The sequence below is a fragment of the Erpetoichthys calabaricus genome, chromosome 4 (genome assembly GCF_900747795.2).
Source record: "Erpetoichthys calabaricus chromosome 4, fErpCal1.3, whole genome shotgun sequence".
Lineage (NCBI taxonomy): Eukaryota > Metazoa > Chordata > Cladistia > Polypteriformes > Polypteridae > Erpetoichthys > Erpetoichthys calabaricus.
Genome location: NC_041397.2, coordinates 217983384 through 218002315, shown reverse-complemented (window position 1 = coordinate 218002315; position 18932 = coordinate 217983384). Strand labels below are relative to the sequence as shown.

General features: G+C 36.7%; 1 protein-coding gene across 1 annotated transcript in view; it reads left to right on the top strand.

Moving 5' to 3' along the window:
- Window positions 1-5016: 5016 nt before the first annotated feature.
- The window catches only part of tenm4 (teneurin transmembrane protein 4), a 679712-nt gene continuing 665796 nt past the window's right edge, over window positions 5017-18932 (top strand). The window contains exon 1 of the mRNA XM_051926453.1: window positions 5017-5447. The gene's annotated coding sequence lies outside the window, so the exon portion shown is untranslated. The remainder of the gene's footprint in view (window positions 5448-18932) is intronic.

Here is an 18932-nt window from a genome sequence, read left to right as displayed (position 1 = left end):
AATCCACCTTTTAACATATAAAGTCTTAAATGGCCAAGACCCTGATTACTTATCTGAATTTATTATTAGTTATAAAGCAGAGTGCACATTGAGATCTAAAGATGACGGCCTACTTAAGATTCCAAGGATTAATAAAATAGCAGTGGGAAGTCGAGGTTTTAGTTACAGGGCCTCAAAGTTCTACAATGATCTGCCTGCTAATACGAAAGATGCCCCTTCTGTCCCAGTTTTTAAATCTAGGATGAAGTCTTACTACTTTAGTCTAGCATACCCTGATTAGAGCTGGTGATAAGCTGTACGCACTGCATCCTGTTAGACATATGTACAGAAAAATAAGTAATACAATATTTATAAATCTTTACTAACCCTCATCTATTCTGTTTCTCTTCTCGGAATCTAGATATGGCATCTGTTGCCACTGCTGTATTGCCAGGCTAACTCTCCTGTGTATGAAAAAGTCATGTTGGATAGATGAGCATTGGAATCATTAGATGGAAACATTGGATGGCCTGCATATACTCCAGTATGGAAAACACGGGTGGGGTTAGGCAACCAGTTGGCCTAGGTCTTAAGAACTGTGACTTTGTTTATGACTTTCTCTTTTACAATTTTTATCTCTTCTGTTGTCAACTGACCATAGTTCATCAATTAATTAATAGGCAGATTTTGTTGGTTTCCATCTCTGTTTTCAGTTCCTACATTTTTCTCTGTGTTTTTTTAACAAAACTGTATTCATATTGTGTACCAGTTTTGTATTTAGTATAATCTATGGTATTCTTGTTTTTTAACTGAGAATTGTTCACAGCACTCTGCATCTATAGTGTAGAGGGCTGTACAAAGAAAAGTTGTAATTGTAATTGTAATACCTGAATTTTGCTACAAGTATATATTAAATCTCTCTACTATAAAAAAAATCTTGGAAGGCTTGGAAGGAGAGGAGATGTGATTTTCTCAGAGACACTTTAACGTCCCGTGAGACAAGGCAGTGAGACAAAAGGACAGCTGCTGTACAGGCTTTTAAATGTTTGAAGCAATGCAAGTGGCCGAGACGCGAAGTGGCTGGCGCATAGTGCGCCCAGTAGGGGGTGGGCGAGCGAAGCGAGCAGGGGGCAAAGCCCCCTAGTTATCTATAATTTCAATGTGGGTGCCAAGGTGATGAAGTACTTATGGTTGTTCAGAAGATTACCTCCAGAAGATTAGGTTTGAATCCTGACCTAATCACTGTTTGTGTCAACTTAGCTCCAAAAAATTCAAATATTTATATATTAGGTTAAATAAAAATTTGAAAAAGTTGCTTCAATAGTGAATAGAGTGGTTTTGGGAATATCTTTAATTGCCATCCCAAAAGTAATACTTACTGATTATGAGATGCCATATTGTTGGTCCTTGGATTACCATAACCATCCTACGGTAAACTGAATGAAAATGAATAAGCAAGTTTAAACATTTGTAAAACTTATGCCATTTGGAAAAGCTCATGTTGTTGTCACATTGTCCTAGTAGCAGCATATTATGAAATCTTTAAATCTATTACTGATTTCATGGAATTTAACCAATTGTTTCAATCTGATGTCATTCTAATTTTGCAGGTTCAACAAGAAAACTTCTTTTCTAAACTCCTTTGAAATAATTTAAAAGAATACTAGCAAATATTTATAGTGAGCAATGCCTAAAGAAAATGGATTTAGTTCCCCTGCTAAGCATCGGCAATGATATTTGCTCTTATTTTGGTTACACCTGGCAGCACTGTTGATTCTGCATTTGTTGGATAGATTGGTACAGCTTTACCACCCCAACAAGGAGCTATATTTTAATCATAGGTTTTTGGTAACCTGGCAGTAATATTTAGGTCTCCTAGTATCAATATTAGATAATTTAAACACAGTGAATGTTCACTTTACTATATTGTATGCAATAACTAGGTTGTCTTTTTAGACATAATTGATCCTGTTTTGACTCTGTTGCTTACAACACCTAACTTTTACTTTCATTTAACCATTGTCTAAATATGCAAATTCAGTTGCAGCTCTGCAGGGAATGAGATTCTATCCTGACAGCATTAAATGCAACAGAGGAACCATCAATGGATTTGACACCAACCCAATGCAAGAAACACACACACATGCTTCCACACTCACTCATTCACTTACATAAAAACACTTTAGAGGCAACAATCAATTTAACACTGATGTCTTTGGGATGTCAAAGGAAACTGCTAAAACAGGGGCAATACAAGAAGGTACATATTCGACATAGGCAATGTTTGGACTAAGATTTCTTAGACTTGACATTACTAAAGCTTAAACAACATTGCACTAACAACTACGAAAGTCTACCTCTTTCCCTTAAACTTCTCCTTCAACTTAACATTCCAGACAGGTGTTTCTGATATAGAAATGAGACCAGCACTGACACAGAAAATAGTAGGATGTAGCCAAGCACAAGTCATTGCCAGAGAAGGACACAAGGTCTGAACATGACAGTAGAGTTGGCCCATACACAACAATGTCTCATTGGTTGAAAAAGTGCAGCAGGGAATAAGAAAACCAGCATAAATTCAGAGCAATGCAGAAGCCAAATGTCTCTCTCATTCCATCTGTTCCATCTAGAGATCATGCCTGATCAGAGTTATCTAAGCAGAGACTCCAAGCAAGAACTCCTCCTATCAATTCAGGTTATAGTCGTATGATTTATCACACTTATTTTACATAGCATTAGGAACCTTAAGTCACACAATGCTGATCTATAATGCATGAACACTCTGTTCTATTCTATGTATTAAAGTGCCAGAAAGTAAGAATATGATCATCCTATGACCCATCCATGATGAAACATGAGGTCTGCCAATTAGAAAGTACATGATCCAGTAAAATGCAGTAAAATTTGGTAACTTATTTTTGCAGATAATTAAGTTCAAGATCAAACTCAATCATGCAAACACGGTACAGTGAAACTCCTAATTGTATGTCTCCTCAAAATAGTGACAATAATACAATATCAGCAAAAAGACACAAAGACTCATACAAATTCATACATAAAGTGCAACACATAAATGACAAATTATATATACTGTATATATGTGATACAATATATAAAAAGTATACAAAAACACATCCAGCATTTCTTATTATGACTTACTGTTCAGTAATCTTATTAGTAAGAACACATACTGTACTGTAGGCTGCTCAATAAACTTGGTCTATGGATTGAGACTGTCTTTGAACCTACTGATGGGAGTACAAATGGTACTGAACAGTTTGCCAGAAGGGAGGAGTGAAAAAAACAACTCTTCTGGATGGATAGGGTCTTTCATTATACAATTTGCCTTTCTTGGGTAGCTTGTTTTGTATATGTCCTGAACAGAAGCCAACTGGATGGCAGTCATAATCTATGTCACCTTTACCACCCTTTCCAATGCTTTATGATCTTGAGCCAAGCAGGCAATGTACCAGGATATTTTGCAGCCATTGTGGTTGAGTCCACTGTGCACCTAGACAAACTAATGTAAGCTGAGGAGGTAGCAGTGTTGATGAGCCTTCTCAAAAATAGCCAAAATTTTCCCCACTTTACAAAATCAAAGCAGTTATGTGTTTGTTTTTTCTTTGCCTCATTAGTCCAGAACTGAACAACTTTTATTACTGCCTTCTCCTGCTTCAGTTCCTGCTCGTAAGTTTGCACCATGAGTACTGACAGGTGATCAGACTATCTGAGATGGGGCCACAATAGTGGATGGTAAGCATTTTTTATTGGGATGCAGTCCAGATTATTACCACCCCTCATGGAGCAGGTGATATGCTGATGTTATTTAGGGTAACCATTCCATAAATTTGAATTTTCTAAGTCTCCAGCAACAGTAAATAATTCTTCAACTCAGGCCCCTTCTTTAACCAAGATGTAAGTTGCCTTAAAAGCTTGCATATTGTAATCTTTTTTAGTTAGCCAATAAAAGGTGTCATTTTACCTGACTTCTTACTACAGTTGGTATAAAAAAAGATTGCTTGTCATTGCCAGAAAACTGTTATTAAAATAAGAACATATAAACTATTTACAGTATTATAGAATAATGGGTAGCTTAAAACTGAAAGAAATTCAGGTAGGGTAATTAAAACTTCAGTGAGGAGGCCTAATGCTAATGTTGAATATTATTAAGGAGTTTTTAACTAATTAAAATCTCTTATTGTCATATAAATTAACATTATGTGTAGGATATACAAGTTACAGTTATGTACGTTGTTACCAGTAGTGTATAATAAAATACTGATTCTGCTGATGAGGATGTGACCAGTTTTATTAAGTCTTAGGCAATGCAGTTTAGCTTAATTGGATAATACATTCTTAATTGTAACTGATCTCACTGGTGTCAGTAACAATTTATTCCAATGTAAGTAATATAGTAATATTTAATTATTTCTTAAACTACAAATATTTAGAACTTTGTTACCAGTGTAAATTAAAGAACAATTAGTTTGTATCTGTAAACAATATTATGTTTTCATTAAACTAACAGCTAGTTCTTACTGTACTTTATGTATTTCAATTTATGAAACTTGCAAAAGTCAAGTATGAAACTCCATTGAACATAAAAAAATAATTTGAAAATATTAAAATAAATGTAATTGGTAATTGAACATAAAACTCAAAATCAGAGCATTACAAGAAGATTAAGAAGCTACAAAATTAATCTTACTGCACCATATGATACGTGAAATCCAATGAACTTAATGAGTAGTCTAATCATTATAATTTCTCCTTCAATTTTAACTCTTTTTTCACATACCCTAGTATAATTATTTATGTAGATTGTATTTCTGTAGTCTGTGCGACAATTGTTGAACATCTGTTTTCGTTCAGCAAACAGAGCGTCGGTGAGCACGCTGTTAATTGTGGCGATGCGCGGCCGCGCGCGCGCGTGCCACCTGCGCTCCGTCTTTCTCCCGCCCACACACCCCCGCGCGTTGGGTGCCGCCTCGCATTGGTACCTGCAGAGTAGCTCCCCTCCCCTGCCACTTCATTGGTACAGGCCAGTGCTTCAGTGCAAGTGTGTAGCTTGTCATTCCGAGGCATTCACGGTAGGATTCTCTGTCTCCCCTATTCACGTTTTCAGTGTGTTTATGTGAGCGCTGAGACCAGAATAAAAAAGAAAAAAGAATCAGCCGCCGCCTACTGAATTGGAACGCGCAATCTTATTCCGGAGCTATTCTGCATACAGAAGGACCGTTGGTATCTTAACTGGAAGCCTGGACAAATACTGTGCGTTTCCCTTTTTATCTGCACTCTATCAATTTCGCCTAAATGTACAGAGTTTTTGCTGTATGTGCCTGTTTATTTCATTTTTGGACTGAACGGTGAGTGAAAACTGTGCACCAATATTTTAAGTGGTGGGACGTCGAGAAACTGGGACCTGTCAAAACCAAGAAGGAGAGCTTTTTATGCACACCTGCAGAATGGTAAGCATGCCTTTCATATTAGCGGAAACAAGACATCGAGGCGCGACACGATTCATACTCATGCAACGGGGTTTGCATATCACAGTCCGTCTCAATTGTGCTGGCAGTTACAGTGGCGGTGATGATTGTGGTGTCGTAGAGGTTCTGATTTTGGTATATTTCGTTTAGAATGCTCCTTCTGTTTACCCCCATGCATATAGTTAAAGCTGTCCACAAAAACCAGGCTATACCAGGTTATTGGGAAGCGATTCGGGCACGTACTGCAACAGCAGTAGCGCAGAAGGAGGCGATGCATCTACAGTACGTGCCCGTATGAGCTGCACAATTTTAAAATAGAATATTTGTGCTCGTCTCACATAGTCATCAGTTCCAGTAGGAAATCGCACATGGAAAGCCACTCATCAAGATATTTGTGGCATTGGCTCAGATGTACTGGTGTGGGATATGCCAGATTAAAAAATGCATTAACGAAGCCTTTCTGCAAAGGATTGCTTACTGTGAATGTAAAAGAGAAAGAAGCAAGATCAACTACAGCCTGCAGTTTTCTTCCGAGACCAAACGGAGTTGCATGCATTTTGTATGAATAAGAGACATTATTGTAATCGGTGGGCGCTACTTTGGAAAAGACCAAAACAGATGCTACATGCATAGTCCCAAATCAGGCGAGAAGTTGAACACTTTTTTAGATTATAGTAAGCCTTTTAGTTTTGTATATGCAAGAACAATTGGGATTGCTTCTCCCGCCTGTTCACTTCTGTAGGGGTGTGTTACCCTCACAGTCCTCGCCCCAGTGTTTCTTTCTTCCTATCGGTGGGTCTTCCGCAAAAGCAAATCAAGATGAGGAACAGCAGCGCTCGTAAATCATTAATAAATAATCCGTTTTCTATGGTGTGATTGTAAATCTTGGCAGTGCATTAATTGCGATCGAATCTATTGTCACTGTTGTACCAATCTGTAATACTGGACATGAGTTGAAGTAAGTTGTTGTCCGAAGTAAGAATATTTTATATGAATCGGACAATGAATGCGACTGTGCTGCGCACTTATTGTCCAGAATGCAATTGAGGTGCAAGAAGAACTGAGCAATTGGGAATAATAACGGTACACGCCTTATTCTTGAGCAACCGCTAAGCTGTTGAACATTGTGTTTTGTTTGTGTTATGGTTAAAATGTGCTACCTAAAGGAGCCGCTGGAGGGGAGAGAGAGAGAGAGAGAGAGAGAGAGAGAGAGAGAGGCCTATTTGAGACTGACTAATCAAATAAGAACTGTTGAGTTGGAAAATTCATAAATCGATACTCCAGTTTATGCCAATGTAACAACTGATTAGATCGCCGCGGCAAACACAGAGAAGGATTTTATATTTCGTACTTTTACGCAGTTAATACGTTTGACAATTACAGTATGAAGCAAGCACAATGTTAGTGAAAAAACCACACGCACACACACACACACACACACACACACACACACACACACACACATATATATATAAGCAAGATATAACATATATTACAATTAAAGGTGTGACTTTTTCACTTATATTGGTCATCTGCTCTCCATTGACTTACATGGCAGTGCAGGCAAGTAGATTTTGCAAATTATTTTCAGAAAACACACCTCAGTGTTTTTCTTGCATTCTTCATATAGTGAAGTCATTGACAAAAAGCATGAAAGCAAATGTGGCATTTTTAATATGATAAGCATTCAGATGAATTGTACTTCATTGTGAAAATTTTTGATTAATAAAATGTGTGAGCAGTGTATTTTTAGTAGTTGAATGCTAGTATTCTGTTAATTTGAATCTATTAATATTCATGCAGTATTTCCGCAAGCTTGATGTCTACATAATAGCTCATACAAACTCAAATGCATGGTATGGTATCAGCTTTTCATTTGATTTTAAAGTAGTCAAACTATCTTTGTTGCCCAGCTGTAACTAAACCAAACATAAGTCATATCCTACATATATTTCCACATTTCACTGTAGTCTGGAAGAACAGTAAAAGCTTGATGTTTGCATTAAAACAGATAAGACAGGAATTATATTAACTGTTTATTTGTCTCGTCAATGGCTTTTATGTTCAAATAAAGGTATTATTCGCAGGTAGATTCTTTTTTTGTCTTTTCAATGGCTTCTTTTAACTATGTTATTAAAAAAGGTCTTTCAAGAATTAGATTAATAATTTGTTAAAATGTAGTCTGAGGTGACAAAAATTGTGTGCTTATCTCATAGTGGTATGGCATGGTATCTAAGTATTTATGAGCAAGAGTATTTGTCAATATATACATTTTCAAGAGGTTTTATTAATTTTCTTTACCTTTTAAATAGAACAAAATCAGTGATGAGTAATATTATAATTAATATAAATAAATCTTTCTTAATAAGTTGTAAATTAATTTAAAAAGTCTACGTTAATGCTAATGCTACGGATTTATTGCCAAACAGTTGTTATTTTTTATTGAAAGTGTAATTTCCAAGTGATTCCATTACTTAAAACTAAACAAAGGAAACCTACATAAAAAATGAGTAAGGAGCTCAATAGTTGTGTTTGTTGAGGGTAATGCAGAAAGCACAAGAGGAATTGGTAGAATTTTTTTAATGTTTGTTGAGGCTGACCTTTTAAATGCACATCTATGTTTTGTGGATTGGCGCAGCTTGACATATCATTCTCTTTCCATCCCCTATGCAAATAACCACAGCAGCAGAGATCTGCAACTGAAGAAATCTTTGCTAGTAGATATCTGGCATGTAAACTCTTCTGATGTTTTTGCTTATCTTATACTATAAATATTTTGGTGATTCTGAGTTCCTTTGGCAAGATATGACCTACTATTTTGCAGTAGTTCAACAGGGGATGAGCACCATCTATGTGTGTATATATATATATATATATATATATATATATATATATACAGTATATATATATATATATATATATATGGACTTAAAGGATTAAACATAATATAATATATATATATATATATATATATATATATATATATATATATATATATATAAAATATTGTACTTAGATGTTGACCTTTTTTTGAATAATTGTATTGAATATTGCAGTGCTTCATTCTGTATACTTCCAAGCATAAACTACAAAGTATGCTCATGAACTTCATATTTAATAAAGTTAATAAAGTGTAGAAGCTTTATTTTGAAACAAATGAGCTAATAATATTTTCTTACCGAATTATTTTTCAGATATGAAGTCTTTTAATGGTTTTTGTTAGGCCTTGTATATTGTCATATTTGTTGATTTGAATTATTTGGTTTCTATGAATGTTAAACTAGAAATTTTAGCTTTGCTTGCTCATGATGGCAATATAAAAACATTTGCTCTGCATTGCTTTCAGTTTTTGGTGTCTCTTGATGTGTCAGCAGTACGCAAACTCAAATTCCTCTTGTGTACACATAAGACCCAATTAATTCCTCAACCATCTATAGTTAACGCAGTATATGTTACTTGCCTGAAATAAATAAGCAGCATCATGCTTAATTAAAATGGGCAGCCCTTGCTAAAATCGAAGAAATTCATAGTCAAAATGTGATCCATGTGTCAAATGTGAAGTATAAGTACTCAATAAAAAGTCCCAAGAAATATCACTTTGCTGACTTAAGTGTGGCTGGCAATCGCCATTACCATTTTACTAAAATTAAAGGTTCACATGTTATGCATTTACTGGACACTGTACACATTTAAGACAGGACATGGGGCACTTTTAGAAAGTGCTTTGACATTTTTGGTTGTAGTGTACAGTACATTGTAAAATGTTTTATTACTAAAATAAAACAAGCTCATGTTTACTGTACAATTACATAATATAGCAGTCCATTCTCAACATGCTTTTGTACTAAGTGGCTGCTTGTTGGTAACACTATAAAAAGGTTATTTAATACTACCATCACTAATCTCTGTGGAAAACTGCATATGAACCTTCCATATCAGAGACACATGAACTTCAATTTCTAATACATAAAAAAAGATTCCCTGTGTATACATTTTTCTATATGAAAATTTCACAATACTATAAGGTTAGTCCTCATTTTTTTTCATGACCATGAAAGTCATTTGATGTCAGAATTTTATACAAGGGCATGGATCTTTTCTTTGGTGAAAAACAAAACTACAGTATGTTTTTTAAAAAGAAAATTTCATGTATCTTTAATTTTTTTCTGCATGCTCCAGATAAAGTGGCAACGTAGCCCTTTGGAGGCTTTGAATATTACTTTCGACATCAGGAAGAACATGATCAGTTTAGTCCATTTCTGAGCACAGAGTGCAGGATACAGCATGTAATAAATATAATAATATTAAGGTTTTTCTGACCACTCTGACCCTTTTGATAGTGGAGGTAGTTTATCCCTAGTCAAACTATGCATCCTTTTATTTCTCACTTCTAGTTCATAGTCACCCATAACTTAATTTTTTTTTGTCATTCCAGGCATCATTTGTTTTGGTGCCAAAGAGTACTAGATTAAAATGCTGCACTCTTCCAATATTTGCATAAATGTCCTAGAAATACAGTTTAAAAAGGATGAATCTAGAACTACTGAACCATCTAAAGGATTGCCTTACAATTGTTCCTTAATTGTTCTCTGGGAATATTTTCTTCCTCAAGGAAATCATATTTTGTTACATAGATTTTTAATGCAGCTTTTCATTTTAACACAGTTCCTCACCCTTTTTATAGCCTCCCCTGTAGCTGGCGCTGAAACTGATTATTTGAATGTGGAATGTCAGGTCATACTGCTGCTGACTTATTAACCCCTGCTAATGTAAGAATCAGCACCTTTACAATATTATCATGCCTTTAAGAATTTAAATTCTACCTTTGTACAGCACACAATTTGAACTAATGTTAGTGGGTTGTGGTAAATTATTTATTAAATACTGCTATTATGAAATCAAATGAATAGCAGTGGGATTTATTTATAGATCTGGCATTATGTATTTAGTTGTTCATCAAGTTACTCTATATCCAATATTATCAGTAGTTGTCATGGGCCTTACAAGCATATGTTAGTGTTCTAAATTTTATACAACCATTATCAGTATCAAGGGAGTCTAAATCTATCATCTCGTATCCTGTCATATATAACCTGTTTTATTTTCTTTTAATGTAATATTTTTATATTGTAGGTAGTGATGAGAGAACCTGCAGAGTTTGTTTTGCCATTAGTGAAATTCTCAGGATCTATGCTTCACTGTGAAAAATACATTGAAGTCAATAGGGAAGGAGGAATTGAACTAGTTTTGAGTGGCTTAAAAGTAGTGTAGTGGTGTTTTAATTGAATCCTGAGGGCTTTCCTGAAGCACTTTCCAATAATACTGGACTGATTATTGTGGCCAGATATGTGATCTGATTGAGCTGTGAGGCAGTAGTGTCAGCCACTGTGCCACTGTGCCTCAAACAACTACAGGGACAGAAAGAACAATAACCACAAATACAATACAGCAAACTTCCAAATAAGTAAAAAATAAATAAATAAATAATATACATATATATCTCAATCTCCCAGGGACCTAAAAAATATTTTGTTGTAATGAGATTCTGTATTTGAGAGCACTATAGTGCTTTCTTTAACTTGTATCCAGATGTTTGCGACCATTTCAATAGCTTCTTTTGCGTTACTTTTAATCTCCTCCTGCCTACAAGTTATGCTGCCGAGAATTTTTCTCAGTTTTTCCTTGCGATAATACACTTTCAGGGTGCGATTGATGCCCAAATCCAATGGCTGAAGCGCTGCTGTGCAGTTGGGTGGGAGGTATTCAAAGCAAACATTATCTGAATGTGGAAGGATGTTGTGGGCAGCACAGTTATCAGTCAGGAGCCGAATCATTATTTCTTCTTCATATTGTGAGGTTTCTGAACTCTTTTGAGACCCCCCACTCCCCACCCAATGGGAACGACATGCTGAAGTGCATCCTGAAGCGCGATTGCAGCATCTGTGGAAGATTGTTTGTTGCTGGAGCAGGGCAATAGGAGGCTCACATTGCTGCAGTGAAGCGCCACAGAAGCAAATCATAAAAGATCCGGGTTGCGCTGTAAGTCCCTGTCTTTTACCCCAAAACACGAGGCTTAGTCTCAGTACTTTAGCAAAACCAGCTTTATTCAGCTTGAAACAGGAACGGCACAGTTATTTATTGTAGTGTGATCTGCCACTCTGCTATACACAGACATAGCAGTCAGGCAGGATCGTGGCCAGGTCAGTGATCAAGTAATCCTGTTACAGTATCTGCATTTACAATTTACATGCTCCTAACCTTGCATCACCCATCGAGATATTTTCTGTTTACTTTGGCAGAGAGACACAGCATATCTCTGAGCCTTCTATTGCCCCGTAAAAACGTGGAGATCGCACTTCGGAACGCTCTTCGGCTTGCTGTCTAGTTGGGGGAGGTCCCAAGAGAGTTTACAAACCTCACATTTTCTTAAATGAGTGCCGCATTAATAGGAATTTTTCTTGAACGAGCATCAGTGAACCACATAAAAACGGCTTTTTCGACGTCTTCAAATGCAGCAGTTCACATACATTTGCAACCCGAGATTTTTCTTCTTGTTTTGCTCTGTCTTTCAAGAAAGTTGACAGTGTCAGTGGTGAAATTCTGAATTCACTGAGAGCGTCTTTTTTCTTTTTGCAGCAATTGAGAGCTGCAAAAAATGAAAGTTATTTTTTCTAATATGAACTGTTATCATTTTTCCGTGTCTGCCGTTTCTATAGGAGGGCGACAATGAGTAAAAATTCCAATGGATGTTTTTCAAATGTTGACGAGCAATAAGTAAAAGGTATCACTGAAAACCGCAGGAAACAAAAAAGGCAAAAAAAAAAAAACAGTACGAAGAAAGTTCGAAGAAAGAAAAAAAATTACAGTGCTTCTGTTTGGGGATCGTTGTGCACAACTGAGCTGCGGCCACAGAACTAACTGCTCTGTGGATGATTCATTCAGGCATTTCAAGCTCTTTTGTGCACTTCGTTATAATGAAAGTATCTGCTGAATAAACTTCGTAGTAACGAGATTTCTATAGACTCGTGTTATATGGGGAAGCTGTCGGGACCATAAAAATACTTCATTGTAGTGAAAATTTCGTTGTAAAGATATTCGTTATAATGGAGTTTTACCTGGATATATATATATATGTATGTATGTATATATGTATGTGTGTGTATATATATATATATATATTTGCAGTTGGGGATCCACAAAGGGAGAAGTGGAGGTGACTAAGTCCGTATGATCAAAAGGGGGGGGGGGGGTTTATCGTTAAATTAAAGTGCATATGTCCTTCTTAAGTTGGCATATGCTGGGTTTATGTCCAAGTGTCTGTTGATGGCATTTTCATCTGATAGCCAAGACTCGGCCAACTCTCTGGCGCTTTTTGTACTGGCCTTAAATTTTACTTTCACGTTGTCCCAGTTGAATGTGTGTCCTGTCGATTTAGTATGTGCATATATCAAAGATAGTGCGTCCTTTCTTCTGACAGCGTTGCGATGTTCCTGTACACGTGTTGAAATTCTTTTTGACGTTTGTCCTATGTATACAGCTGAGCAAGAATTGCATGGAATACTATAAACTGCGTTTCGTGTTTCGGCTGTCGATTTCTTGTTTTTAGCATTAAACAGGACCATGCGCAGATTGTTGGTGGGTTTATGTGCTATTTTGATGCCCCACTTGGTCAGGGTGCGTGCCGTGCCTTCTGACACATTATGGTGGTATGGGAGTGAATGCCAGGTGGGGTGGGTGTTCTGATGTACGTCGCTTGTATGCTGATTCCTTTGGCGCCTGCTGTGTAGACTACGATTAATGAATGATTTTGAGTATCCGTTCGAGGTGAAAAGTTGAAACAGATAGCGTCTCTCATTAATTTTTGTTTCCTTGGTATTACAATGCGTGTGGACTCGTTTAAATAGGGTTTTCACGCAGCTCCGTTTATGAGATACCGGGTGATTGCTGGCGAAGTGTAGAATCTTGTCTGCGTGGCATTGTTTGCGGTAAACACTTGTGGTGAGGGTGGCGTCACTATTTCTTTTGATGTAAATGTCCAGGAAATTGATGTGTCGATTATTTTCTTTTTCCATTGTGAACTGGATTGCAGGGAATATTGTGTTAACATGATTGAAGAATTCATTCAGCTGGCTCTTTCTTAAAATGACGAATGTGTCGTCTACGTAGCGTATCCAAATTTTGGGTGTAATCTGGGATAAAGCTATGTTTTCAAATCGTTGCATTACCAGTTCAGCTAGGAGTCCCGATAACGGTGATCCCATCGGCATGCCTTCTTTCTGTGTGTAATACTTGCCGTTGAAATGAAAGTGCGTTTTTTGGCAAAGTGATATTAGGTGCATTAAGTCTTTGATGGACAGTTTGGTTCTTGTCTCTATGGTGGGGTCACTATCCAGTTTCATTAATAAAGTTTCTGTGGCCAGTTGGGTCGGGATCATGGTGTATAGCGATATAACATCAAATGAGACCATGATCTCGTCCTCGGCGATGGATACGTCATTCAAGCGCTGTAATGCTATAAAATGATATATATATCATTGCACTCATAGAGTTACAGTCTTGGGGCAAACATTAGCCGGGCCACGAGGCAGGACTATCAGACTATCACTATCCATTATTTAAAGTTGCAGCACCAACAGGAATGTCTTTTTTGTTTCCAATCTGTTTAAAGATACCTTGCACTTTTTTCTTGAAGCAGTTAAGAACGGTAATAAATCTTTCATTATTATTAATATTACTTCACAGATCTGCATACACTTTTTTCTTAGGCTCCTTTAAGAGTTATTTTGGAAAGCTCCAGGCAAATTAGCCATATGGCACTGCGCTGCCAGCACAGGGATCAGTGTTATATATCCAACAACAACAACAACAACATTTATTTATATAGCACATTTTCATACAAAAAAGTAGCTCAAAGTGCTTTACATAATGAAGAAAAGAAAAGTAAAAGACAAAATAAGAAATTAAAATAAGACAACAATAGTTAACATAGAAAAAGAGTAAGGTTCGATGGCCAGGGGAGACAGACAAAACAAAAAAAAAACTCCAGACGGCTGGAGAAAAAAATAAAATCTGCAGGGGTTTCCAGGCCATGAGACCGCCCAATCCCCTCTGGGCATTCTACCTAACATAAATGAAATAGTCCTCTTTGTATTTAGGGTTCTCATGGAAGGACTTGATGATGATCCGGCGGTAGTACTCATTATTTTCGCATTATAGTCAGGTAATGGACATTTCAAATGAAAATACTGCAAGTAGTTTTCTTTTAAATACTTGCAGGGTGGAAGGCTGGAGTACTGATCAGGTTATGACATCATGCATGCCTGGAGAAACTTATCAAAGATCTTATAGTACACTTCATAAAAGTTCTGAACATTGCTGCTGCACCTCTGTGATGTCACGATGGCCTCGCAAAGCATCATAAGGTGTCTGGAAAACAAATGTTTGTCTGTGTTGTCCAAACATTTACAGGAAAATATTTGTCAAACAAAATGATATAGCAGATTCGTTTTGAAAAAACAATTTGATGAAGTTCACTGAGCAGCACTAATGCTGGGTCTAGAAAGCTGTATTATTTATATTTGTTTTATAATATAAATATTTTCAGAGTAGATTTTCTAATCAGTGGAGCAGGTTTGGCACTTCTGCCACACATCTCCTAAGCCTAAGATGAAGATGTCACATTATCCATATCTATGATGGATTATTCCATGTACTTTTGTTTGCTTGCACATACCAAAAATTTTGATTTTACTATAGTTTAAAGGATAAGTTCTGTATTTTTCAGTTTGCACAGATTTCCTCACAAACATGGCATGTATGCATTTGCCACGTGGAATTGTGTTCTACAGTTAAGCATTTTCTATAAATTTTAAAAAATAAATAGAAAGTATGTCACCAATAGAACATGGGGCACCACTATAAAATAAAAACCTAAAAACTTACCCAATACATACTCTTTGATGTGGCAAAAGAAGGCATACTTTCCGTGTTTCCACTGTATGCTTGTGACAACAAAAGGGATCTGGAAATAATCACTTTATTGGATATTCCTGGCACTAATTGGAAGGATATATTTTCTAATCACTTCTGTGATACGAGTGGCCTCCCTGGGAGGAGTTGTCACAGAAATACAGAAGTAAATCAACATATTGCTTGAGTAGTTTATTGTGATTTTTTTCCTTTGAGAGGGAGCCTCTGGAGTTGAAAAGTTGTTGCAGAAGAAGACAAACACTGAGATAGTGTGCAAACCTTTTAAAATGGGTGGACCTCATAATACTGATTTTGTTTGTTCGAAATTGACACGCTATTATACAATGTGTGTATAATCTCAAGAATCAAATCAATGCTCAATAACTTTTTTGGCTTGAAAAATGGATGCATTTCTTTAAGTTTTTTGGGCTTTTGATATTCAGGAGACCTGAAGCCCATAAGGTTCCATTATAAAACACAGGAGTGGCTATGTATTTTAAAAAATTTATAGAAAACACAATTTTGTGAGGTAAATGCATAAATACCATGTATTTGAAGAAAAAACTTTGTCTTGAACAATATAAAAATACAAAATATCATTTAACTTTAATCTTATGTCAGTTTGGTTGTGTATGTAATGGTGACCTTCAATAAAGTGATGTACCATAGCTGGTTCCCACCTTATGCTCATTACTACCAGAATAGTCTTTGTATTTATGTCACCCACTAGAAAGAAAAAAGAAAATGGACCTAAAAATTGATAATGGCTAATCACGCAAATAAGTAACATGCTTGTTGCAAATTTGTTCTTATATTTTAAGAAAGTTAATATTAAATTTATTTTAAAAATACAATTTTTTAACTTATGGGGGGAGTCAAGCTAAAGTTACAAAATGGGACTTATTAGAAAATGGAACGAACCTTAACAAAACTGATAATGTAATTTCTCAATGTAGTCTCCACCCTTCTCAATGCACTTGCGCCACCTCCCTGGAAGTGCCTGGATTCCAGCAGAATAAAAGGTTTTTTTCTTGTCCTCACAACCACTGGTGCACCTGAGTTATTGTCAAACACTACATGCCGAGGGATACTACAGTCACTAGTGCAAGTTACTGTGACTTGCTGGAGAGCAATGTGAAGCCTGCTATTCAATCCAAGCAGCGGGGACTGCTGTCTCAAGGAGTCCTTTTGCAGCAAGACAATGCCCACCCACACACTGCTAAGAACACCAGTGCTTGTCTGGAGAAACTGAAGTTTGAGGTATTGCTACATTCTCCTTATTTGCCAGATTTGGCACTGTGGTATTTTCCACCTTTTTGGACCGCTAAAAAAACATCTGGGTGGTCGTTGATTCAAGACAGTACCTTGCACTAGTTACTGTAGTACCCCTCGGCATGTGGTGTTTGAAGATAACTCGGGTACACGAGTAGTTGCGAGAACAAGACAAATCCTTTTATTCTGGTGGATCTTTTTGCTTATTAGGCATCTCATTGTTCAATATACTTTAAATTAATAATAGAAGTAATATTAAGAAGAAGAAGAAAATGAAGAAGAATCATTATATATGTATACATACTGTATATATAAAGCATTGTTTTTGTTTGGCATCCTGTTTACTCATATGTTTGGCATGTTCACATTTATTGCTAGGTTCTAGCTCTCCCTGTGGCCTAAAATGCAATTAAACAGCAAGGAACTGAATGCAAGGATGAATGTTTTATTTTGCAATGTAATGCTTTTTAAAATCTATTTTCCTTACTGAAGCATAATGTAGTTTTAAGGTTTGTTATCAATTAATACCAGTCCGAAGACTACCGGTACATGCTGTCAGTTAATGATTGTAACATACTCTATAATGTGGTAGTCATTCTGTCTCGATTAAACAATACAGTTTTTTTAATATTATTAAAAGTGTGTGTTATTAAAGCCAAAATATTGCAGTCACAATAAAATGTAATTTCTTCTTTTGGAGAATCCAATTTTGAAGCAAATTGTGGTTTAAAAATGTTGTATAGAAAGACACTGTTAGAAATAATCAGCACCCAACTGAATATATGTGAAAGAATATATAGCAGGGGATCTTATTGTAGGGACATCATGTGTGCAAAATGTCAGAAGCAGCTTGCAGGGGCAAATGTGGACATCTATCATCTCAATTTAATGTATCCAGTGTTCCCCCCTACCACAGATTTTCCGTCCATAGTTTCTGTTATCCCCTATTTGAAAATATTAAGTAAACTAAATTGCAAAGTTAAAAAAATCGTAAAAGTGTGTTAACCAAGTGCCTGCCTGTTGAACTGCATCCATCATGAATGATCCTGTTGTCTTCTGTTTTGACGTCTCATGCTGCAACCACCTAGCCAGCCTCCCTCTTCCTCTGTTAGTCATGCTATAGCATCCACAGTGTAAAAGTTACCCACTCTCATGGCATCACTATTAATATAATTTTTTTTTTACTTAATACAGTAAAACGTTCCTATGGATTTGCTTATTCACATCTAAAAAAGTGCAACCCATTTTGTGACACCTGCAGTTTGCTTGTGCCTATTCACAGCCATGAACAGTAGAAAAAAAAAATTCGGAGAAGCTTCTCATGCAGCAGTAGTAACCAGTCTTTGATGCCCTTATGTCTCAGGGGAAAGCATGTACACTGCACTCAATGGATCAAAGTCTGCCTACCTGGCACCTAGAGGAATGGGTGAGCCGATGAACCCCATCCGTGATTGTGCCCATGAACAAGGAATTCCCAGTAAATGTGGGTCATCAGCTTGGGCTGATTAAACTCCTGCTATTTGTGCACACTGCACATTGCTACCACTGATGGAAGGTTTAGTGAGGTCCTTAGGTCAGCCCTGCTATGGTTACTTGTGGTTTCTGGCAGAGCGCCTAGAAAACAATCAAATGTGACTGTAGAGGAGGTAAAACTTGTAACCCAAATTTACTGTAGGTGAACTAATCGAGTGCCAAATGCAGAGGACAAGCGCATCTGAATGACCCCGTTTCTTCATGCCAGTCCTCCACTTTAGGATCGATGTTTCTTTACTATCTGCATGAGGTTTTCAGGAATATAGCTCCTGCAGACTGACCGTATGTAGAGTTTGGTATTATCTACGGATTTTATTCTTCCACAGTGGAGCATGGAACATATCACCCATGGATATGGGGGGACTACTGTACATTCATGGGAGCACTGGGTCTTTATTGAATATGGTGCCTTTAAGATGAATGACAGATGAGTGCCTTTAAAGAAGACATCCATTATAGCTGATGCTTTAATTAAATAATAATTACTTTTTAATTAAGCTTCCAGATATTACAGATTCGCTTATCAAGGAACTCTGCGATGGGCTGGCACCCTGTCTATGGTTTGTTCCTGCCTTGTGCATTGTACTAGTTGGCATAGGCTCCAGCAGACCTCTGTGACCCTGTTCAGGACTAAGCGGATTTGTAAATGACTGACTGACCTACCAAGATCCATTAGCTGAATTTTCATTTCTT